A 26,039-nucleotide genomic window follows, 5' to 3' on the forward strand; every position below is an offset into this window, starting at 1 on the left:
TAGGCACAAGCGTCTCGGACTTGTCTTCACGTCTCTCATATGGACAATCATGAACAAAGTGTCTTGGGCTATCAGAATTATAGCATTTCCTTCGTCCAAAAGATCTTCCTTGAAGATTTCTTCCTTTGTTTGCCATGGTCCCGGAGTACTTCTTGACTAAGAGAGCCAAGTCTTCTACAAAATCATTTCCCGGGCACGAGGTATCATTATCCTCCTCACATATCTCTTCACTCACTTCTTCCTCCCTTGAGGATTGGCTCATCACTTTCTTGGCCTTCAAGGCAAGATTGGAGTTCTTGCTTTCTTGAGCTATTGCATATGTTTTCTTGGACTTGGTTTCCAAAAGAACATGGGTAGAGAAAGTGGAAACAACTTGAGCCGAAGTCAACTTGTGATAGTCCGGACGTTGATGAACCATCATGACCATGGTATGTTTTGTGAGAACCATAGCATCTATGAACTTGTCCTTGATGAATTCATCATTTGCCCAAGTGCACCCAAAGGTTCTCAAGTTGAGCACAAGGGACTTGAATCTTCGGTAAACCTCTTCTGCGGACTCACCCTCATTCCTCACAAAGAGATTGACTTCTTGTTTGAGCAAGGTCAACCGAGATCTTCGAATTGCTTCATCTCCTTCAAGAGCCTCCTCAAGGCAATCCCAAATTTCCTTTGCGATTTTGAGAAGAGCAATGGAATCACTATAGTCTTCAGTCATAGCGTTGTGAAGCATGTTGTGTGCGGTAGCATTGAGTTGATCGTCAACTGCTTCCCTTGGAGTGAGATTCATTGGGTCCTTGGGGTTGAATCCATTGACCACAATCCACCACAATTGAGTTGAAGCACTTCGCATGTGAGACTCCATATCTAGCTTCCACTTAGCAAATGCATTAGCTTTCAAAGGGGGCGGAGGCCCAACAGGATAAATGCGGGGATGTTGCAAGGGTTGACGAGAGTAAAAGGGTTCCACGACATTGTACTGGGGACTTGAGTACGAGCCGGGGAAGCAAGGGGTTCCCTCGAGTCATCCGCATCATGAACCTCATTTGGGTTAAACGAGTTTGATGCGGACATTGATGGCTTTAGGAGAGCATCAATTTCCTCCTTGACCGAGGCACGAACCTCTTTCAACATAGAGACTTTGAGGTCCGCAAACATTGAAAGAAGATCCGCCGCGGTCAAGGGGACATTCGGGTTAGTAGTAGCGGCAGGAGCAACGACCGGAGCACCAAGTGTCTCAGTCGCGGCGGGGGGTTGGTTTTGACCATCCCCCGCAACGGGTAGGCCACCTCCCTCATTCCCTAGATCGGTCATATCCTCTAAGGATGTAAAACCTTATATTAGAGCATGAGGCTCTGATACCAATTGAAAGGATCGATACAGTCGACTAGAGGGGGTGAATAGGAGACTACAAATTTTAATCTTTCTTGTAGATTTTAAGGCTTTGCAGATAAAAGAGTTTACTAGATATGCAACTAGGTGAATGCACCCTATATGGCAAGCAAGCTCCAAGAAGAAAAGCTAGGCAATAAACTACTTAGCAAGCCAACAAGCATACAACAACAAAGAAAGGTGCGGGAAAGGATTAACCACAAGTGAGAACGAGGACGCGGATTTTAACCCGAAGTTCACTCTTCCTTGGGGAAGAGCTAATCTCCGTTTGGAGCGGTGCTGGAGCCAAAGCTTGCGGAATGCCACCAAAGGCTCACCGTATTCTCCTTCGAGTCACCCCCAACGGATGAGCCTCGAAACACTCGGGGTTGGTCTTGAAGGCGACCACCACACCTTTACAAACTTCTCCGGAGCACACCACAAGCAAGGAAGCTTCCGGAGGAACCTCTAACCGCCTAGGAGCCCAAGCTCCAAGAGTAACAAGTCAATGGGGAAGAAATGTTGCGGGGAACGCGATTTGGTTTGGTCAAGTTGTAGATCGGGTCTTGCTCTCCCAATCCCCAAAGTTTCAACAAGTTTGGGTGGAGGGATTGAGAGTATTGAGCAAAATGGGGTGTAGCAATGGTGGAGCTCAACAAGACATTAGGGTTAAGGTTGGAGGGAAGAAGGGCCTTTTATAGTGTTCATGTGAGGGTGGGGATTTCTGCCCTGTGGACCCCGTGCGCAACGGGGTACAGACAAACGCACCACCCCGTGCGCACGGGTCAAAAGACCTGTGCGCACGGGGTATCCAGAGAGTACACAGTACCCCGTGCACGGGGTCAAAAGACCCCGTGCGCCACGGGTACCCAGAGAGTACCCAGTACCCCGTGCGCACGGGGGGTCAAAGGACCTCATGCGCACGTGGTACCCAGGTAAACTTACTGTTGCAACTTTCTGAGTACCACAACACACACACTAGGTTCATATGAGGTGGTTGGAGTTGGGAAGGGTAAGAGAGTAAGGCCTCGGGCAAAGGCATTCCCACACAACATTTATCCACACAAAGACCCCTCTCTTAATAGTGCGGTCTTCCTACGACTCGAAGCAAACCAAAACTAAACCTTCGAAGCGTCGAAAGACGTCTTGTCCTTTTGAAATGGGGTCAGCACATCTCCATCGGCGCACCTTAGAAACCAATACCTGAGATAAACTTTAGCAACCGATATTAGTTCAAACTAACCACATTGTCATCACACCAAAAATATGCTTAAGTTGCCATTAGCACTTTCAGTAGGGCTAGCTCTACTAGCAAATGCATCTATGCCACTAAAATTTTGGGATGAAGCCTTCTTGACTGCCACTTATCTTATTAAATTTGCTCCCTATCAAAGTCATCAAGTTTGATATTCATATTTTTGCGGTTTTGTCATGACAAAGGTCTTCGTGAAAGGACTTAGTCGTGAGGCCATCGCCGCTAGGTGATTGCTTGAATGGGGAAGATCGGAATCAAGAGACAAGGGTTACCCAGGTTCGGCCCCTCACGGTGGAGGTAAAAGCCTATTCCTGATTGATTGATATTGATGATGATGATCTCGATTACAAGGGCGCGTCTTAGCTAGCCTAGTGTTGGGGAATCGTAGCAGAAATTTAAAATTTTCTAAACATCACCAAGATACAAGGGGAAGGAGAGTGCATCTACATACCCTTGTAGATCGCTAAGCGGAAGCGTTGCAAGAACGCGGATGAAGGAGTCGTACTCGCAGCGATTCAGATCGCAGTTGATTCCGATCTAAGCGCCGAACCACGGCGCCTCCGCGTTCAACACACGTGCAGCTCGGTGACGTCTCCTATGCCTTGATCCAGCAAGGGGAGAAGGAGAGGTTGGGGAAGACTCCATCCAGCAGCAGCACGACGGCGTGGTGGTGAAGGAGGAGCGTGGCAATCCTGCAGGGCTTCGCCAAGCACCGCGGGAGAGGAGGAGGACTTGGGAGAGGGGGAGGGCTACGCCAGAACTTGGGTGCGGCTTCCCTTCCACCCCCACATATATATATAGGGGCAAGGGAGAGGGGGGCCGGCCCCCTCAGATCCAATTTGAGGAGGGGCGGCGGCCAGGGGGGTTGCCTTGCCTCCCAAGGCAAGGGGGGCGCCCCCCTTTTAGGGTTCCCCCAAATCCTAGGCGCATGGGCCCTAGGGGGGGAGGCGCCCAGCCCACTAAGGGGCTGGTCCCTCTCCACACACAGCCCATAGGGCCCTCCGGGGCAGGTGGACCCTCCCGGTGGACCCCCGGAACCCCTCCAGTGGTCCCGGTACAATACCGGTAACCCCCGAATTATTCCGGTGACCGTATGATGACTTCCCATATATAAATCTTTACCTCCGGACCATTCTGAAACTCCTCGTGACGTCTGGGATCTCATCCGGGACTCCGAAAAACATTAGGTAACCACGTATATCTATTCCCTATAACCCTAGCGTCATCGAACCTTAAGTGTGTAGACCCTACGGGCTCGGGAGTCATGCAGACATGGCCAAGACAACTCTCCGGTCAATAACCAACAGCGGGATCTGGATACCCATGTTGGCTCCCACATGCTCCACGATGATCTCATCACATGAACCACGATGTCAAGGATTAAATCAATCCCGTATACAATTCCCTTTGTCTATCGGTACGATACTTGCCCGAGATTCGATCGTCGGTATCCCGATACCTTGTTCAATCTCGTTACCGGCAAGTCTCTTTACTCATTCCGTAACACACCATCCCATGATCAACTCCTTGATCACATTGTGCACATTATGATGATGTCCTATCGAGTGGGCCCAGAGATACCTCTCCGTTTACACGGAGTGACAAATCCCAGTCTCGATTCGCGCCAACCCAACAGACACTTTCGGAGATACCTGTAGTGAACCTTTATAGCCACCCAGTTACGTTGTGACGTTTGGCACACCCAAAGCACTCCTATGGTATCCGGGAGTTGCACAATCTCATGGTCTAAGGAAATGATACTTGACATTAGAAAAGCTTTAGCATACGAACTACATGATCTTTGTGCTAGGCTTAGGATTGGGTCTTGTCCATCACATCATTCTCCTAATGATGTGATCCCGTTATCAACGACATCCAATGTCCATGGTCAGGAAACTGTTACCATCTATTGATCAACGAGCTAGTCAACTAGAGGCTTACTAGGGACATGGTGTTGTCTATGTATCCACACATGTATTTGAGTTTCCTATCAATACAATTCTAGCATGGATAATAAACGATTATCATGAACAATGAAATATAATAATAATAACTAATTTATTATTGCCTCTAGGGCATATTTCCAACTGTCTCCCACTTGCACTAGAGTCAATAATCTAGTTCACATGGCCATGTGATTAACACTCACAGGTCACATCGCCATGTGACCAACATCCAAAGAGTTTGCTAGAGTCACTAATCTAGTTCACATCACTATGTGATAAATACTCATTGAGTTCTGGGTTTGATCATGTTATGCTTGTGAGAGAGGTTGTAGTCAACGGGTCTTGTCATATTTAGATCCCTATGTATTTCGCAAAACTTTATGTCATATCGTAGATGCTTCTACCACGTTCTACTTGGAGCTATTCCAAATTGTTGCTCCATTATACGTATCCGGTATCTCTACTCAGAGCTATCCGGATAGGTGTTAAGCTTGCATCGACGTAACTCTTTACGTCGAACTCTTTATCACCTCCATAACCGAGAAACATTTCCTTATTCCTCTAAGGACAATTTTGACCGCTATCTAGTGATCCAGTCCTAGATCACCTTTGTACCCTCTTGCCAGACATGTGGCAAGGCACACATCAGGTGCGGTACTCAGCATGGCATACCGTATAGAGCCTATGACAAGAGCATAGGGGATGACCTTCGTCCTTCCTCTTTCTTCTGTCGTGGTCAAGCTTTGGGTCTTACTCAACTTCACACCTTACAACTCAGGTAAGAACCCCTTCTTTGACTTATCTATTTTGAACTTCTTCAAAAACATGTCAAGGTGTGCGTTCTTTGAAATTATCATTAGGCGTCTTGATCTATCTCTATAGATCTTGATGCCCAATATATAAGCAGCTTTATCCAGGTCTTCCTTTGAAAAACACTCTTCAAACAACCATTTATGCTTTCTAGAAATTCTACATTATTTCGGATCTACAATATGTCATCCACATATACTTATCAGAAATGTTGTAGTGCTCCCACTCACTTTCTTGTAAATACAAGTTTCTATCAAGCATTGTATAAACCTAAAAGCTTTGATCACTCTATCAAAGCATGTATTCTGACTCCGATATGCTTGCTCTAGTCCATAGAAGGATTGCTGGAGCTAGCATACCTTTTAGCATCCTTAGGATCGACAAAAACCTTTTATTGTATCACATACAACCTTTTCTTATGGAAACTGGTAAGAAAACTTGTTTTGACATCCATCTGTCAAATTTCATAATCGAAAAATACAGCTAATGCTAACATGATTCCGACGGACTTAAGCATCGCTACGGGTGAGAAATTCTCATCGTAGTCAACTCCTTGAACTTGTGAAAAGACTCTTTCCCACAAGTCAAGCTTCATAGACGGTAACATTACCGCCCACGTCCGTCTTCTTCTTAAAGATCCATTTATCTCAATGGCTTGCCGATCATCGGGCAAGTCCACCAAAGTCCATACTTTGTTCTGATACATGGATCCTATCTCGGATTTCATGGCTTCTAACCATTTGTCGGAATACGGGCCCACCATCGCTTCTCCATAGCTCGTAGGTTCATTGTTGTCTAACAACATGATATCTAAGACAGGATTACCGTACCACTCAGGAGTAGTACATATCCTTATCGACCTACGAGGTTCGATAGCAACTTGATCCGAAGCTTCATGATCACTATCATTAACTTCCTCTTCAACAGACGTAGGCGCCACAGAAAACATCTTTCTGTGTTGCATCACTCTCTGGTTGAAGTAAAGGTTCGACAACCTCATCAAGTTCTATCTTCCTCCCACTCAATTCTTTCGAGAGAAACTCCTTCTCGAGAAAGGACCCGTTCTTAGCGACAAACAATTTGCCCTCGGATCTGAGATAGAAGGTATACCCAACTGTCACCTTTGGGTATCCTATGAAGATGTGTTTGTCCACTTTGGGTTCGAGCTTCTCCGGCTGAAGCCTTAAGCATCGCAGCCCCAAACATTAAGAAACGACAACTTTGGTTTCTTGCCAAACCAATGTTCATATGATGTCGTCTCAACGGACTTAGATGGTGTCCTATCTAAAGTGAATGCAGCTGTTTCTAACGCATAACCTCAAAATGAAAACGGTAGATCGGTAAGAGACATCATAGATCACACCATATCTCATAAGGTTTGATTACGACGTCCGGACACACCATAACCCAGTGGTGTTCCAGGTGGCTTCAACTGTGAAACAATTCCACAATGTCTTAAGTGGTTGCCAAACTCATAACACAGAAAATCCCCTTTTTATCAGATCGTGGGAACATGATCTTCTTGTTATGATGATTCTTAACTTCACTCTGAAATCGCTTGAACTTTTCAAACGTTTCAGACTTGTGCTTCATTAAGTAAATATACCTATATCTACCCAAATCGTCAGTGAAGATGAGAAAATAGCGATATCCACTGCACGCTTCAATTCTCGTTGGATCACACGTATTAGCATGCATGATTTCCAACAAGTCACTTGCCCGTTTCATTGTACCTGAAAACGGGGTCTTAGTCATCCTGCCCATGAGGCATGGCTCGCATGTGTCAAGTGATTCAAAATCAAGTGGCTCCAAACATCCATCGACATGGAGTTTCTTCATGCATCTTACGCCAATATGACCTAAGCGGCAGTGCCACGAGAAAGTGGTACTATCATTATTAACTCTACATCTTTTGGTGTGAACATGTGTATTACCATGACCGAGATTCAATGAACCATTCACATAGGGTGCATGACCATGAAAGGTATCATTCATGTAAACAAAATAACCATTATTCTCTAACTTAAATGAACGACCGTATTGCAATGAACATGATCTAATCATATTCATGCTCAACGTAGACACCTGATAACATTTATCTAGGTTCAATACTAATCCCGAAGGTAGATGGAGCGTGCGATGGTGATCTCATCAACTTTGGAAACACTTCCAACACACATCGTCACCTCGCCCTTAGCCAGTCTCCGTTTAGTCCGTAGCTTTTGCTTCAAGTCACCAATAATAGTAACTGAACCGGTATCCAATACCCAGGTGCTACCAGGAGTACTAGTGAGGTACACATTAATAACACATATAAATTTTGTTGAAGTTGCCAGCCTTCTTATCTACCATGCATTTGGGTAATTCCGCTACCAGTGACCGTTCCCCTTACAATAGAAGCACTTAGTCTCGGGTTTGGGTTCAACCTTGGGTTCCTTCACTGGAGCGGCAACTGGTTTGCCATCCATGAAGTTTCCCTTCTAGCCCTTGCCCTTCTTGAAACCAGTGGTCTTGTTAAACCATCAACACTTGATGCTCCTTCTTGATTTCTACCTTTTACGGTCTTAAGCACCGCGAACAGCTCCGCGATCAATTCCATCCTTGCATGTCATAGTTCATCACGAAGATCTAGTAGCTTAGTGATAGTGGCTAGAGAACTCTATCAATCACTATCTTATCTGGAAGTTTAACTCCCACTTGATTTAAGTGATTGTAGCACCCAGACATTCTGAGCACATGCTCACTAGCTGAGCTATTCTCCTCCATCTTGTTGGCAAAAGAACTTGTCAGAGGTCTCACACCTCTCAACACGGGCATGAGCCTGAAATCCCAATTTCAGCTCTTGGAACATCTCATATGTTCTATGGCATTCAAAACGTCATTGGAATCCCGATTCTAAGCCGTAAAGTATGGTGCACTAAACTATCAAGTAGTCATCAGGACGTGTCTGTCAGGTGTTCACAACATCCACAGACGACGTTGTAGGGGTTTGCACATCGAGCGGTGCATCAAAGACGTAAGCCTTCTGTGTAGCAGTGAGGACACTCCTCGGACTACGGACCCAGTCCGCATCATTGCTTACAATATCTTTCAACTTGGTCTTTCTCTAGGAACATATTGAAACAGGGAGCTACAACGTGAGCTATTTATCTACAACATATTTACAAAGACAATTTAGACTATGTTCATGATAATTGAGTTCATCTAATCAAATTATTTAATGAACTCCCACTCAGATAGACATCCCTCTAGTCATCTAAGTGAAACATGATTCGAATCGACTAGGCCATGTCCGATCATCACGTGAGACGGACTAGTCATCAACGGTGAACATCTCATGTTGATCGTATCTTCTATACGACTCATGTTCGACCTTTCGGTCTTCCGTGTTCTGAGGCCATGTCTGTACATGCTAGGCTCATCAAGTCAACCTAAGTGTTTCGCATGTGTCCCTAGGCCATGTCTGTACATGCTAGGCTCGTCAACACCCGTTGTATTCGAACGTTAGAATCTATCACACCCGATCATCACGTGGTGCTTCGAAACAATGAACCTTCGCAATGGTGCACAGTTAGGGGGAACACTTTTCTTGAAATTTTAGTGAGGGATCATCTTATTTAAGCTACCGTCGTTCTAAGCAAATAAGATGTAAAACATGATAAACATCACATGCAATCAAATAGTGGCATGATATGGCCAATATCATTTTGCTCCTTTTGATCTCCATCTTCGGGGCTCCATGATCATCGTTGTCACCAGCATGACACCATGATCTCCATCATCATGTCTTCTTGAAGTTGTCTCGTCATCTATTACTTCTACTACTATGGCTAACGCTTTAGCAATAAATTAAAGTAATTACATGACGTTTATGTTGACACGCAGGTCATAAATAAATTAAGACAACTCCTATGGCTCCTTCCGGTTGTCATACTCATCGACATGCAAGTCATGATTCCTATTACAAGAACATGATCAATCTCATACATCACATATATCATTCATCACATCCTTTTGGCCATATCACATCACAAGGCATATGCTGCAAAAACAAGTTAGACGTCCTCTAATTGTAGTTGCAAGTTTTTACGTGGCTGCTATAGGTTTCTAGCAAGAACGTTTCTTACCTACGCGAAAACCACAACGTGATATGCCAATTTCTATTTACCCTTCATAAGGACCCTTTTCATCGAATCCGATCCGACTAAAGTGGGAGAGACAGACACCCGCTAGCCACCTTATGCAACTAGTGCATGTCAGTCGGTGGAACCAGTCTCACCTAAGAGTACGTGTAAGGTCGGTCCGGGCCGCTTCATCCCACGATGCCGCCGAATCAAGATAAGACTAGTAACGGCAAGAAAATTGACAAAATCGACGCCCACAACAACTTGTGTTCTACTCGTGCATAGAAACTACGCATAGAACTAGCTCATGATGCCACTGTTGGGGATCGTAGCAAAAATTTAAAATTTTGTACGCATCACCAAGATCAATCTATGGAGTAATCTAGCAACAAGGGGAAGGAGAGTGCATCTACATACCCTTGTAGATCGCTAAGTGGAAGCGTTGCAAGAACGCGGATGAAGGAGTCGTACTCGCAGCGATTCAGATCGCGGTTGATTCCGATCTAAGCGCCAAACCACGGCGCCTCCGCGTTCAACACACGTGCAGCCCGGTGACGTCTCCTACGCCTTGATCCAGCAAGGGGAGAAGGAGAGGTTGGGGAAGACTCCATCCAGCAGCAGCACGACGGCGTGGTGGTGAAGGAGGAGCGTGGCAATCCTGCAGGGCTTCGCCAAGCACCGCGGGAGAGGAGGAGGACTTGGGAGAGGGGGAGGGCTGCGCCAGAACTTGGGTGTGGCTGCCCTCCCACCCCCCACATATATATAGGGGCAAGGGAGAGGGGGGCCGGCCCCCTCAGATCCAATCTGAGGAGGGGGCGGCGGCCAGGGGCTTGCCTTGCCCCCCAAGGCAAGGGGGGCGCCCCCCTTTTAGGGTTCCCCCAAACCCTAGGCGCATGGGCCCTAGGGGGGAGGCGCCCGGCCCACTAAGGGGCTGGTCCCTCTCCAAAAACAGCCCATAGGGACCTCCGGGGCAGGTGGACCCTCCCGGTGGACCCCCGGAACCCCTCCAGTGGTCCCGGTACAATACCGGTAACCCCCGAATTATTCCGGTGGCCGTATGATGACTTCCCATATATAAATCTTTACCTCCGGACCATTCCGGAACTCCTCGTGACGTCCAGGATCTCATCCGAGACTCCGAACAACATTAGGTAACCACGTATATCTATTCCATATAACCCTAGCGTCATCGAACCTTAAGTGTGTAGACCCTACAGGCTCGGGAGTCATGCAGACATGGCCGAGACAACTCTCCGGTCAATAACCAACAGCGGGATCTGGATACCCATGTTGGCTCCCACATGCTCCACGATGATCTCATCGGATGAACCACGATGTCAAGGATTCAATCAATCCCGTATACAATTCCCTTTGTCTATCGGTACGATACTTGCCCGAGATTCGATCGTCGGTATCCCGATACCTTGTTCAATCTTGTTACCGGCAAGTCTCTTTACTCGTTCCGTAACAGACCATCCCGTGATCAACTCCTTGATCACATTGTGCACATTATGATGATGTCCTACCGAGTGGGCCCAGAGATACCTCTCCGTTTACACGGAGTGACAAATCCCAGTCTCGATTCGCACCAACCCAACAGACACTTTCGGAGATACCTGTAGTGAACCTTTATAGCCACCCAGTTACGTTGTGACGTTTGGCACACCCAAAGTACTCCTACGGTATCCGGGAGTTGCACAATCTCATGGTCTAAGGAAATGATACTTGACATTAGAAAAGCTTTAGCATACGAACTACACGATCTTTGTGCTAGGCTCAGGATTGGGTCTTGTCCATCACATCATTCTCCTAATGATGTGATCCCGTTATCAATGACATCCAATGTCCATGGTCAGGAAACTGTAACCATCTATTGATCAACGAGCTAGTCAACTAGAGGCTTACTAGGGACATGGTGTTGTCTATGTATCCACACATGTATCTGAGTTTCCTATCAATACAATTCTAGCATGGATAATTTATTATTTCCTCTAGGGCATATTTCCAACACGGACACCTGGTGCCTTTGAGCGACCAGCTGAAGCAAATGGTCGAGCTCCACAAGGTGGCCGAACATGCCATAAAGGGCCTCATAGTTCGGCTTTGGCCTGGAGAGGCTCTGCCTGAGAGCTACTTCGGGCTGCTGAGGCGGCAGGTGGATGCCTGTCCATAGCTTGAAGTAATCAAGCGCTCCATCTGCATTGAAGGTGCCCGTAGGGCGCTTGCCCGTGCTAAAGTGCACTAGGGCAAGATGGATGCGGAGAAGCTGGTGAAGGACGGGCTGCCGCCGGGCAAGGAGCATCGCGTCCCGGAAGCGTATTATGAGGGCGTCCTGAAGGGTGCCCGCCTTATAGCGGATGAATGCTCCAAAGATGTAAATTTTTGAGTAAACTCGCATTTGTGATCCTGTACGCTGAAAACTTGTTCATATGCGCTAAGCAACGCTTTTGAATTTAAAATATTACCTTCTGTGCGGCCGTTTATCAAATTTGAGAGATGGCGAGTCGTCGGCTTCTGCCCCCATGCCACGAGTGCTGGGGTGTTCGGGATAAACATGAGCGCTCTTTTTCCCATTCTTGGGTCCTTCGAGGGAGGCGCTCAACACAACGAACAAGGCAATCAGACTATAATGCTTGAACACTCTCACTTAGCCATAGAATTCTATAATTTTAAATTTCGGCGAAGCCCCTAGTGTTCGGAAGACCGAGTTCGGGGCGCTATCCACGCCTAGGCCGGACAAAGCCGACTCCTTGCTCTAAGCGGCATAAGTCTTTAGGGACTCAAAAACCTCTCGAACAGCGACTAGCTCTCGCCTCATCATGACGGTCAGTTTTAGCTTTCTCTACTGAGGTGCTTAGCCCAGCTCAACTGGGGCACAATTGCAGTAGTTCTCCTAGTGCTACCTTAGCCGATATAACGGAACATAAGGTACCAAAACATAGGAGCCGGGCAAACCCAACTATTGACCCAAGACATGATTCGGAGCCGATGCATATAATGCTATAAGTTCGGGGTGCCGCACTTGTGAAAGTGTTCGAACTTCTCACACCGTATTCTGGGGTACTTAAGCCCTTGGCGTATTGGCCGTACCAAAGTGCACGGGTGCAACATGTCATTAATGAACATATATTCGTAAAAAAGAGTAATGCAATAATAGACGGAAGTTATGCATTGTTTATTTTAAAAAGCTACGATCAAAGCAGAACGATACAAATAGTGCAATAAGCAAAAGATGGGACTATTTAACATGTCCTTTCCAGGGGCGAGCTGCGGAATGTTATGTGAAACAGGTATACTGCTCGTTATAGAGACCACCTTAGAGTTCCATAGTGCGGCATAGCTTTCTGCTTCCCTGGTTGTATCGTTTGTGCGGCAATTGTACTGCCGGACAAGCCTTTCGAAGAATGGAGTCCTGAAAATAAGAGAAAATTAAGAAATCGGCAGCCCCTAGTGCGGTTTAAGCCGCATTTCGGGCATGCCATGATGGTGCCCCTCCCCCTGTGCCCATGGTATTTCCAGAGCGTAGTTATGTACGCGCAACACTGGTTTTGCAAGTTCGCGAGGGCTGGGGTTGGGGCCGCATTGCTACGCTTGCTCGGAACGTGCCAGACGGTCTTGTTGTAGGTTACTCCGGGCGCGCTTGATGGTGTCTAGATGTTTAATGGCCGGACTGGAGAATTGCCTTGAGAGGCTGCTTTGTACTTCCGCTGCGATAGCCGCCGTATGCTCCTCCGTTCGGAGAGAGCGCTCGGTGTTTCCATTGACCGTGATGACTCCTCGAGGGCCTGGCATCTTGAGCTTGAGGTATCCGTAGTGCGGCACCACATTGAACTTGGCAAATGTGGTTTGCCCGAGCAGTGCGTGATAGCCACTATGGAACGGGACTATGTCAAAGATTAACTCCTCGCTTCGGAAATTATCCGGAGATCCGAAGACCACTTCAAGTGTAACTGAGCCTGTACAGTTGGCCTCTACACCTGGTATGACGCCTTCAAAGGTCGTTTTAGTGGGTTTAATCCTCGAGGGATCGATGCCCATTTTCCGCACTGTATCCTGGTAAAGCAGGTTCAGGCTGCTGCCACTGTCCATAAGGACTCTAGTGAGGTGAAATCCGTCAATAATTGGGTCTAGAACCAATGCGGCGAATCCGCCATGACGGATGCTAGTGGGGTGGTCCCTTCGATCAAAAGTGATCGGGCAGGAAGACCATGGGTTGAACTTTGGGGTGACTGGCTCCATCGCGTATACGTCCCTTAGCGCATGCTTCCGCTCCCTCTTAGGGATATGGGTTGCGTATATCATGTTCACCGTCCGCACTTGTGGGGGAAAACCTTTCTGTCCACTGTTGTTTGGCGGACGGGGCTCCTCCTCATCATCGCTATGCAACCCCTTGTCTCTGCTTTCGGCATTTAACTTGCTTGCCTTCTTGAACACCCAACAATCCCTGTTGGTGTGATTGGCTGGTTTTTCGGTGGTGCCATGTATCTGGCATGAGCGGTCGAGTATTCGGTCCAAACTGGACGGGCCCGGAGTATTTCTTTTGAATGGCTTTTTCTGCTGACCGGGTTTAGAGCCTCTGAATCCGGCATTAACTGCCGTATCCTCAGCATTGTCGTTGTTAATGCGGCGCTTTTGCTTGTTGCGACGCGACCTGCCACTGCTGTCCTTGGTATCCGAATTACCAGGGCTCTTGGTCATGTTATTGTTGCGAGCTAGCCAGCTGTCTTCTCCCGCGCAAAAGCAGGTCATAAGTGTCGTGAGGGCTGCCATAGATTTCGGCTTTTCTTGTCCTAGGTGCCGTGCAAGCCACTCGTCGTGGATGTTATGCTTGAAGGCTGCTAGGGCCTCTGCGTCCGGATAGTCGACGATTTGATTTTTCTTGGTTAGGAACCGTGTCCAGAATTGTCTGGCCGATTCCTCTGGCTGCTGAATTATGTGGCTAAGGTCATCGGCGTCTAGTGGTCGCACATAAGTGCCCTGGAAATTGTCGGGGAATGCAGTTTCCAGGTCCTCCCAACAACCAATTGATTCTGCTGGCAAGATGTTAAGCCAATGCCGAGCTGGTCCTTTAAGCTTGAGTGGGAGGTATTTGATGGCGTGTAGGTCATCACCGCAGGCCATGTGGATATGAAGGAGATAGTCCTTGATCCATACCTCAGGATCTGTTGTGCCATCGTATGATTCGATGTTCATGGGTTTGAAACCCTCGGGGATTTGATGATTCATTACTTCATCTGTGAAGCATAGTGGGTGTGCGGCGCCTCTGTATTGGGCTATATCACGACGCAGCTCAAACGAGCTTTGTCTACTGTGTTCGGCCCGGCCGGATTTACTGTATCCGGAGTGACGATTACCGTCTCGTGCCGTGGGGCACCCACGCGATCCGTAGATCGATCTTGTTTGCCTTGCCTTGTCCTCCAATATATCTCGCAGGTCTGGCGCATTTTCCCGTGGCTTGGTATTTTTTGAGCGGCGCCGGGGTGCGGCTTGAGTGGAGGGCCGAGAGGCCTCTCTGTCGCGGCCACGGGGTGGCCGGTCGGCCGCATCATGCGCTGGTGATGTAGGTTTAGGTGCTTCCTCCTCTAATCGGGGTAGCAACCTGCGCTTTGGGTAGCTCTTGGAGGGGCGTTCGAGTTCATACTCTTCGGTCGCAAGGACTTCAGTCCATCTATCGGCTAGCAAATCTTGATCAGCTCTAAGCTGTTGCTGTTTTTTCTTGAGGCTGCTCGCCGTGGCCATAAGCCTGCGTTTGAAACACTCTTGTTCGACGGGATCCTCCGGCATGACAAATTCGTCGTCGTCGAGGCTTGCCTCGTCTTCGGAGGGAGGCATATAATTATCGTCCTCGACCTCTCTATCTGCCGCTCTCTCATGAGGGCTGGCTTCTCCATCCTCCTGTGTTGAATCTTGCTGGAGGTGGTTGTCTTCGGCACTGTCCGGGGTGTTATTATCTCCCGTGCCGGAATCACCATTTTTCCTTTGGCGGGATTTACAACGGCGCCGCTGACGCCGGCGCTTAGGCTGCTTCTTGGAGGGGTCATCCTCCACTGTTCCATCGCCATTGCCTTCTTTTGGGGTGTCCGCCATGTATATATCATACGACGAGGTGGCTTTCCAGTGCCCTATAGGCGCTGGTTCTTGATCGTCTCCTGCATCGGCATCCATACCGTCGATGTCTTCGGAGTCGAAGTCGAGCATGTCGGTTAAATCATCGACAGTGGCTACGAAGTGGGTGGTGGGTGGGCTTTGAATTTCTTCATCATCCGCATCCCAACCTTGCTGACCATAGTCCGGCCAGGGCTCTCCTGATAAAGAGAGAGACTTTAGTGAATTCAGAATATCGCCGAAGGGCGAGTGCTGAAAGATGTCCGCGGCGGTGAACTCCATGATCGGCGCCCAATCGGGTTCGATCGGTAGGGGCGCGGAGGGCTCGGAGTCTGGAGAGGAGTCCGGCTCCTTGGAGTCACGGGCTTCGCAGAGAATAGGGCTGGTGTTCAGCTCGATCGCCGTAGAGATTGCAGCCCCCGAGGCGGTGTCCAACCACCCATCCTCGATTGACGTAGTTGGCTCCGAATTAAGGGTCGGAGCTGATGCGGGTGCGGCCTCTAGGGCACTGTTCGGCAGAGCTAGATCATGCCCATCGTGACAGTGTGGCGCGCTCGGCTGCGGCTTGAATCCGTCGAAGATCAAGTCTCCGCGGAGGTTGGCCGTGTAGCTCAAACTTCCAAATCTGACCTGATGGCCAGGGGCGTAGCTTTCGATCTGCTCCACATGGCCAAGCGAATTGGCCCGCAGTGCAAAGCTGCCAAATACGAAGATCTGTCCGGGGAGAAAAGTCTCACCCTGGATCGCATCGTCGTTGATGATCGGAGGAGCCATCAGGCCTAAAAGTGACGACACAGAGGAACTCTCAATGAAAGCACCAATGTCGGTGTCAAAAACCGGTGGATCTCGGGTAGGGGGTCCCGAACTGTGCGTCTAGGCGGATGGTAACAGGAGACAAGAGACACGATGTTTTTACCCAGGTTTGGGCCCTCTCGATGGAGGTAAAACCCTACTCCTGCTTGATTAATATTGATGATATGGGTAGTACAAGAGTAGATCTACCACGAGATCAAGGAGGCTAAACCCTAGAAGCTAGCCTATGGTATGATTGTTGTTCGTCCAACGGACTAAAACCCTCCGGTTTATATAGACAGCGGAGAGGGCTAGGGTTACACAGAGTCGGTTACAATGGTAGGAGATCTACATATCCGTATCGCCAAGCTTGCCTTCCATGTCAAGGAAAGTCCCTTCCGGACACGGGACGAAGTCTTCAATCTTGTATCTTCATAGTCCAGGAGTCCGGCCGAAGGTATAGTCCGGCTATCTGGACACCCCCTAATCTAGGACTCCCTCAAATATAAGTGAAGCATGAGAGTTCATCTATTTCTATAAAATAAAACCACCACTGTGCTCTAAAAGGATATAAGTGAAGCACTAGAGCAGATGACAAACTACTCCGAAAGATATAAGTGAAGATCAATGAGTAGTCGAATAATTATGCAACTATGTGAAGACTCTCTAACGTTTAATAATTTCAGATCTTGGTATTTTATTCAAACAACAACCAAAACAAAAGAAAATAAAATGAATCTCCAAGCAAAACACATATCATGTGGCGAATAAAAATATAGCTCCAAGTAAAGTTACCGATGAACGAATACGAAAAAGGGGATGCCTTCCGGGGCATCCCCAGGCTTAGGCTTTTGGTTGTCCTTGAATATTACCTTGGGGTGCCTTGGGAATCCCCAAGCTTAGTCTCTTGCCACTCCTTATTCCATAGTCCATCGAATCTTTACCCAAAACTTGAAAACTTCACAACACAAAACTTAACAGAAAACTCGTAAGCTCCGTTAGTATAAGAAAATAAATCACCACTTAGGTACTGTTGTGAACTCATTCTAAATTCATATTGGTGTAATATCTACTGTATTACAACTTATCTATGGTTCATACCTTCCGATACTACTCATAGATTCATCAAAATAAGCAAACAACACATCGAAAACAGAATCTGTCAAAAACAGAACAGTCTGTAGTAATCTGGATCAAACGTATACTTATGGAACCCAAAAAATTCTAAAATAAACTTCTTGACTTGAGGAATTTATCTATTAATCATATGCAAAAATAATTAACTAAATAGTACTCTCCAATAAAAAATGGCAGCAATTCTCGTGAGCGCTAATGTTTCTGTTTTTTACAACAAGATCAACAAGACTTTCTCCAAGTCTTCCCAAAGGTTCTACTTGGCACAAACACTAATTAAAAACATAAAATAACATCTAAAAAGAGTATATATGAATTATTTATTACTAAACATGAACAAAAATAAAGTTGGGTTGCCTCCCAACAAGCGCTATCGGTTAACGCCCCTAGCTAGGCATGATGATTTCAACGATGCTCACATAAAAGATAAGAATTGAAACATAAAGAGAGCATAATGAAGAATATGGCTAGCACATTTAAGTCTAACCCACTTCTTATGCATAGGGGTTTTGTGAGAAAACAACTTATGGGAACAATAATCAATTAGCATAGGAAGGCAAAACAAGCATAACTTCAAAACTTTAAGCACATAGAGAGGAAACTTGATATTATTGTAATTCTTACAAGCATATATTCCTCCCTCATAATAATTTTCAGTAGCATCATGAATGAATTCAACAATATAACTATCACATGAAGCACTATTTTCATGATGCACAAACATAGAATTTTTATTACTCTCCACATAATCAAATTTCTTCTCATGAATAGTAGTGGGAGCAAACTCAACAAAATAACTATCATGTGAGGCATAATCCAATTGAAAACTAAAATCATGATGACAAGTTTCATGGATATCATTATTCTTTATAGTATACAAGTCATCACAATAATCATCATAAATAGCAACTTTGTTCTCATAATCAATTGGAACCTCTTCCGAAATAGTGGATTCATCACAAAATAAAGTCATGACCTCTCCAAATCCACTTTCATCAATATAATCATCATAAATAGGAGTCATGCTTTCATCAGAATAAATTTTCTCATCAAAACTTGGGGGACAAAAAATATCATCTTCATCAAACATAGCTTCCCCAAGCTTGTGGCTTTGCATATCATTAGCATCATGGATATTCAAGGAATTCTTACTAACAACATTGCAATCATGCTCATCATTCAAAGATTTAGTGCCAAACATTTTAATGCATTCTTCTTCTAACACTTTGGCACAATTTTCCTTTCCATCATACTCACGAAAGATATTAAAAAGATGAAGCGTATGAGGCAAACTCAAGTCCATACTTTTTTGTAGTTTTCTTTTATAAACTAAACTAGTGATAAAACAAGAAACAAAAAGACTCGATTGCAAGATCTAAAGATATACCTTCAAGCACTCACCTCCCCGGCAACGGCTACAGAAAAGAGCTTGATGTCTACGACACAACCTTCTTCTTGTAGGCGTTGTTGGGCCTCCAAGTGCAGAGGTTTGTAGGACAGTAGCAAATTTCCCTCAAGTGGATGACCTAAGGTTTATCAATTCGTAGGAGGCGTAGGATGAAGATGGTCTCTCTCAAGCAACCCTGCAACCAAATAACAAAGAGTCTCTTGTGTCCCCAACACACCCAATACAATGGTAAATTGTATAGGTGCACTAGTTCGGCGAAGAGATGGTGATACAAGTGGTATATGGATAGTAGATAATGGTTTTTGCAATCTGAAAATATAAAAATAGAAAGGTAACTAATGATAAAAGTGAGTGTAAACGGTATTGCAATGCGTTGAAACAAGGCCTAGGGTTCATAGTTTCACTAGTGCAAGTTCTCTCAACAATAATAACATAATTGGATCACATAACTATCCCTCAACAAGCAACAAAGAGTCACTCCAAAGTCACTAATAGCAGTGAACAAACGAAGAGATTATGGTAGGGTACGAAACCACCTCAAAGTTATTCTTTCCAATCAATCCGTTGGGCTATTCCTATAAGTGTCACAAACAGCCCTAGAGTTCGTACTAGAATAGCACCTTAAGACACAAATCAACCAAAACCCTAATGTCACCTAGATACTCCAATGTCACCTCAAGTATCCGTGGGTATGATTATACGATATGCATCACACAATCTCAGATTCATCTATTCAACCAACACATAGAACCTCAAAGAGTGCCCCAAAGTTTCTACCGGAGAATCACGGCGAAAACGTGTGCCAACCCCTATGCATAGGTTCATGGGCGGAACCCACAAGTTGATCACCAAAACATACATCAAGTGAATCATGTGATATCCCATTGTCACCACAGATACGCACGGCAAGACATACATCAAGTGTTCTCAAATCTTTAAAGACTCAATCCGATAAGATAACTTCAAAGGGGAAACTCAATCCATTACAAGAGAGTAGAGGGGGAGAAACATCATAAGATCCAACTACAATAGCAAAGCTCGCAATACATCAAGATCGTGCCACCTCAAGAACACGAGAGAGAGAGAGAGAGAGATCAAACACATAGCTACTGGTACATACCCTCAGCCCCGAGGGAGAACTACTCCCTCCTCGTCATGGAGAGCACCGGGATGATGAAGATGACCACCGGAGAGGGATTGCCCCCTCCGGCAGGGTGCCGGAACGGGTCTAGATTGGTTTTTGGTGGCTACGGAGGCTTCTGGCGGCGGAACTCCCGATCTATTGTGTTCCCCGATCGTTTTAGGGTATATGGAGATATATAGGAGGAAGAAGTACGTCAGGGGAGCCACGAGGGGCCCACGAGGGTGGAGGGCGCGCCCAGGGGGGGTGGGCGCGCCCCCTACCTCGTGGCTTCCTTGAAGCTTACTTGACGTGGACTCCAAGTCTCCAGGGTTGCTTTCCTTCCAAAAATAAGTTCCGTGAAGTTTTAGGTCAATTGGACTCCGTTTGATTTTCCTTTTCTGCGATACTCTAAAACAAGGAAAAAATAGAAACTGGCACTGGGCTCTAGGTTAATAGGTTAGTCCCAAAAATCATATAAAATAGCATATAAATGCATATAAAACTTCCAAGGTTGATAATATAATAGCATGGAACAATAAAAAATTATAGATACGTTGGAGACGTATCAAACCACAATCTTATTATTAGTCCTTTAGTTACCTACTTATGGTAAAAGTAGTGGAAGAATTGTTGTGTGGCTTGGTCTAGTCCAGATGGTACTCCCTCCGGTTCTTTTTACTCTGCGTATTAGATTTTTGTCAAGTCAAACTTCACAAAGTTTGACCAAACTTATATTAAAAAATGTGAACATCTACAAGACAAAAAATATATATATACTATAAAACTACATTTCACAATGAATCTAACAATATTGATTTTGCATTGTGAATATTGATACTTCTTTCTATAAGTTTGGTCAAAGTAGAGATACTTTGACTTTGACAAAACTTATATGCAGACTAAAAAGGACCGGAGGAAGTATTGCCGAACTTTGTAATTTTGGGTGTAGCTATGCAACGTGAGTAATAAAAGTTACTAGTAGAATGCCCGTGCGTTGCTACGGGCTTTTGAAATATTTTTCTTGAGTTATGTGAACATCATTGAACTTACTCATCGAAATACCAGTTGGAAATAAATGTTGCCATAAACATTTATCGTAATTCCAGCCGGTTTGCTTTATTTTGAGTGCGTCGTTGTTGTGGGATATCATCACTTCCACATCTTTTTGTTGTACAAAACATGGTGAATTTCTGTCCCCATCCAATGATGTCGCCCCAAAAACCCTCTGAATGGGTTTCTTTTTGAACCCCGACATAATCCATCTCCATCTCTCTCATATTCTACAAAATTATATATATATAGAAATATACCTTTTGAGTATTATATCATGTGCAACATACATACAAAGAAGAACAACTATTTGCATGCACCTCTTTTGGTTGTTTAAAACTCGTTGAACTCTTAGCCCCCTCCATCATCGTTACATCAGGGTCTTTGTCAGTCGACATCTCCGAAGCACAATCAAATCCATCAGTTTTTATGACCTACAAAGGTATTCTAATATAAACAAAGATTAGAATAATTTTTTTATGATGGTGGTATGGAAAATATATATTGATTGGACAAATCCAATAAATGAGCAGTTTCTAGTAGATTGAGTGGCATCCCAATTTTAATAATTTTAGGCTCACCTCTAAATCACATGTTGATGGTTATTCTCACGAATATCTACTATTTAGGGTATGTGGTATATTGCCCATAAAAAACTATGTTACATTTCTTCACGAGCAAAGAACGGATTCCCCCTTTATATAATGATAGTCGGTCATCCGTAATTTCTTGGATATTTTTAAGTAATTTATTGAGAAAATAGTTTATGTTATTCTGAATATATATAGTGTACAGGTATAAATAAAGCTTTATTTTTATGATATTCCCATTATACCCATCCTATACGACTTGTTGTCCTCTCCCGCACGACCGCACTCTATCCACTCCCTCTCTGCACCACTCACTCTCTTGTTCCCCTCCCTTTCTAGATCCATAGACTTCACCGGCGTCGCTCACTCTCCTCTCTCCACCCTCGCCCCCACAACCAACAGAATTGGCGACCTCATCTCCCACCCCTCCACCCTTTCATCCCTCCCCTCTTCTCACCAAAATTAGTGAAGGGGGGATCGAGAGACCAGACGGTTGCCTAATCCGCCCACAAACCGGCGAACAACATCACGCCAAGGTCACCAATGCCGTCATGAAATGACAGGCTTCTTCCACCACGACAGACTTGCTCACGCACCAAGATATGAGAGGGGGCCTTCTACTTCTCCCTCGCTCATAACCCCTTTGGCCAAACCATGGATCAACCTTCCTCTACTCTGACCCATGCCATGGACCGAGCTCACTTCCCTCCTCAAGGTCATCTCTTCACCCCTTTCCTCGTGTGGCATGTTGCACCGCTAACCCTCACCTTATCTCCCTCCCTTTCCTCCCATATCGAGACATGCATGTGTTTCTGCTCGGCCGCTTCACCTCACCGCCGCCTTCATCTCCTTATACAATGTCGTATCTGCCGCCTTCTGCCAGTTGTAGAAGAGCGTGTTCGATTCTTGAACCTACAAAATATAAAATGCTGAGGTCAATAAGTATGAATTTCTCTTCTCCCTAGTACTATATTTTTATACATGCTTATTGCATAACCAACCTGTGTGTCGTAGTGTACTGTGGACTTGCTGAGCTGCTCGACATTGAGCTTGTCAGTTTGGCAGAGCACGTTCTTCGTCTTAACCTCCATCTGCAGCTCGGCATCGCGGATGGCGATAGCCTTGGAGGCCTCAACCTCGGCGACCTTGGCCTGCCAGTCCGAGCCTTCCACTTCATGGCGAGGTCGGTCATTCAGGCGGCGTTGTCGGCCTTCCTAGTGTTCTCAAACACCCGCACCTCCTCCTTGACCTTGGCCTTCTCCTTGAGCGCCTCACCCTGCTGCCGCACAGAGAGCACCTTGTTCTCGGCGTCCACCTTGGTGGCGTTCTGGCACGTGAGGCCATCCCGCTCCACAAACATCCACCTTGGCCCTGCTCGCTGCCTCCTGTTGTGTCTTCTCGCCGAGGTAGGAGAAGTACTCATGCCCCGGCACGTCCACCAGCTGCTTCACGGTGGGATTGTAGATGAAGAGGCCGAATTGGTCCAGCTCCTTCTGCACGCTGTTGAACACCTCCTGCTTGAACTTTTTGGTGCGGGTGAAGATCTCGTCCATGGTCAGCTGCGCCACCAGCATCCGGGTCTCACCCTCGATCAGCCCTTTAGCCCTTCACCATGTTGTGCCCGTGGCTCCTACCGTACGAGTGCAACAGCGCGATCAACTTCACGTGGAGTAGGAGCTTCGCTTCAACGGTGGGCAGGGCTGGATGTACCGCTCGTGGCTCAATCGGTGTTTGACACGCTCGGTCCGTCTTGTTAGAGAAAATGGACGATCTGGTCTGCTAAAATCGGCCTGGAAAATTGTTGGTCCGATCTGGTCTGGTCTTCAAACGGTCCGACCAAGAGGACTGAGAAAAAATGTCATTGCCGCCGCCATTCGTTCTCAGCATGCCGACCGTCAGCCCCTGGGTAAACTACCATGTCCCCAAGCTTCCCCTCTCCTTATTTTCTCTCCTCCCCATGCACCATAGCCTCTCACCGCCGGTGTCGTGCATGCACCACTGACGATCTCGAGTTCTCAACTTGGCGCTGGCAGCGTTCTAGCTGCGAGTTTCGCTGCCATGGCAGCGACCGTTTTAGCACAGCACACATGCAGGCCATTAACTGGGGAAAACGGTCGATTGAGTGTGAACTTCGGATCGTGCGAGAATCGCTCAGCCGTGATTTCCGCGTGAGATTTAATAGCCTCCGCCTATAATCACGCACCATGATTCTATGCTGCCATTTTCTTTGTTGAAGCATATGTTTAGGTCCACCTGCCACCACGTGATTCTCTCTCTCCCATTTCTCTCTCCGTAACAACCTTTCCTTATCATCTACATCTTTATCGCGAGTAAAGGATTAGCAAGGTTAGCTCAGGAGTTAGTTGGGTTACTGGCTGCACCTGCCTGTGTATATCTTGTATAAATGTATACCTCTATAACTGAATATGACTGCTTTCAGTCGTATTGGTGTGTTCACTTTCTGCACTTCTATTCCGTCGAACAGGAAATAGGAAGTACGTGAGAAACATGGCTTGATCCGAAAATCACAGCACCATTTGACAACAAACTGAACGTCATGTTTTGTTTATGGTTAATCCGCTAATTATGGCAAGGCCCGAACACAAAAAAACATGGGCTCATGAAAAAACTGCTACGGAAGGTTCATGGCTAACAGCCACGCACTTGCCGCGGCACATCACCGACCTCATCGCTGGCGCTCCCGCATGTCCACCACCTCGCCACAGCACCCGCACACGTAGCCCACCTCGTTGCTGCCCCAGCACGTTGACGCCGGTGGTGGTTGGCCGGTCCAAATGGTGGCTTGATGAGGGACCGAACCAACTCGGACCGTGTCGCCTTGGTAGGTCGCCGAGTTCCAGCGTGGTCACCCAGGGACCGATGGTGAAGACGGCAAGCAGGACGAAGGGCAGCTTCTTGGAGCTCTACCAATACCCACGCCTTCTTCACCAGCGTTAAGTCCTCGATGCCCCAGCCGGTGATGGCCAGGTACTACGACGCGTACGCGGCGATGAAGCTCGTCGTTGACTGTTTTGCCGGCTGTACCGTTAGGTTTTCTTTCCTTCTTACCTACATAGGACATAGGAGTGTTGACCGATCGAAGGAAATAAATAGAACATGTTAGTACATATAGCAAAAATGCTCGTGCGATGCAACGAACCTATCAAACTTGTTTTACGTGATCTCGGTTTATGTAATCAATTAATTACGTGATCTCTGTTGTATGTTCTTTCTCTATTCCAAAATTTCAATCACGCGAATAAGAAGTATTTCACTGTCTTATGCAAGTAGTTCAGTGCATACATATGTTACTCGTTCGTAATTGCAACCTGAACAGAGTAAAAAAAATCGGTTCGGTGCATGGATGGATTGATGGGAACACACTGTCTAATGAAAAGGATAAGTATCACACTGACATGCATAGGTGATTTGAAAATTTTAAAATATAGCATCTACATCTGCGCATCATGACGAAAAATTCCAGAGAAAAAAATTGATCCAGTCAAGTGTATCTTTGGATATTTCATTATCCACTTAGGCCATATTAGTATTACTTCCCACGTGGTGCACATCATCCTGATGCATGGGTGTGCCTCGGCCCTTACATTGCAAATGTTATTATTGCAGGAAGAGCACACATTCATAAGCTAACGGTTTCACAATGCGTTCTTGCTGATAGTAATTGAACCAAATGAAACGATGGACAAGCAGATTGATTAAGGAACTCTAGGTAATACTTCATGCCGTAAGCATTGGCTCAAAAAGTTAATTTGTAAGTAACAAAAAAAGGCCTAGAAGAATAGTTCTACCTAAATAAAGTTTACTGCTGCACATGAGCAGATCCACACGAAGCAGAGGGGAGGTGGAGCAGGCCGGTAATCAGGGAAAGGAGCAGAGTGGGAGAAGATTTACACCGCCGTCTCCACTGGATATGGTGTCTCCGCCGCATCTGTGGAGGCGCCGTGGCTCCGCCTCGGATGGTGCTCGTGACTATGGTGAAGAGGAGGGGTGACGCATGGGCGAAGAGGCAGGCGGTGCTCGTGGCCAAAAAGTGGGTCGTTCGAGCTGCGGGAGGGAGGAGGGGGTCGTCAGGAGGCGACGAGATCGGTCGGCGGCGGCGGCGGCGTCCAGGTAGGGAAGTCGAGGTAGGGCGTTGTGTTTTTTTAGGGGAGTTGCTTGTGAAAATAACGTGCGACGACGACGTAGCGAGCGGATCCCCTTAAAAAAGACGTAGCGAGCGGATTCCTTTAAGGTAGGAATGGATACAATTGATGACGTTGATAAATAGTGGTGAATGTTGGCCTAATTTACTATCATCATGCATGGAAACGAAT

The 26,039-nt window shown here is 46.4% G+C and overlaps 1 pseudogene; it reads right to left on the reverse strand.

Moving 5' to 3' along the window:
* Positions 1-22,530: 22,530 nt before the first annotated feature.
* Positions 22,531-24,395, reverse strand: LOC125516602 (annotated as a pseudogene).
* Between the last annotated feature and the right edge of the window lie 1,644 nt (positions 24,396-26,039).

The sequence above is a fragment of the Triticum urartu genome, chromosome 6 (genome assembly GCF_003073215.2).
Source record: "Triticum urartu cultivar G1812 chromosome 6, Tu2.1, whole genome shotgun sequence".
NCBI classification, from domain to species: Eukaryota; Viridiplantae; Streptophyta; class Magnoliopsida; order Poales; family Poaceae; genus Triticum; species Triticum urartu.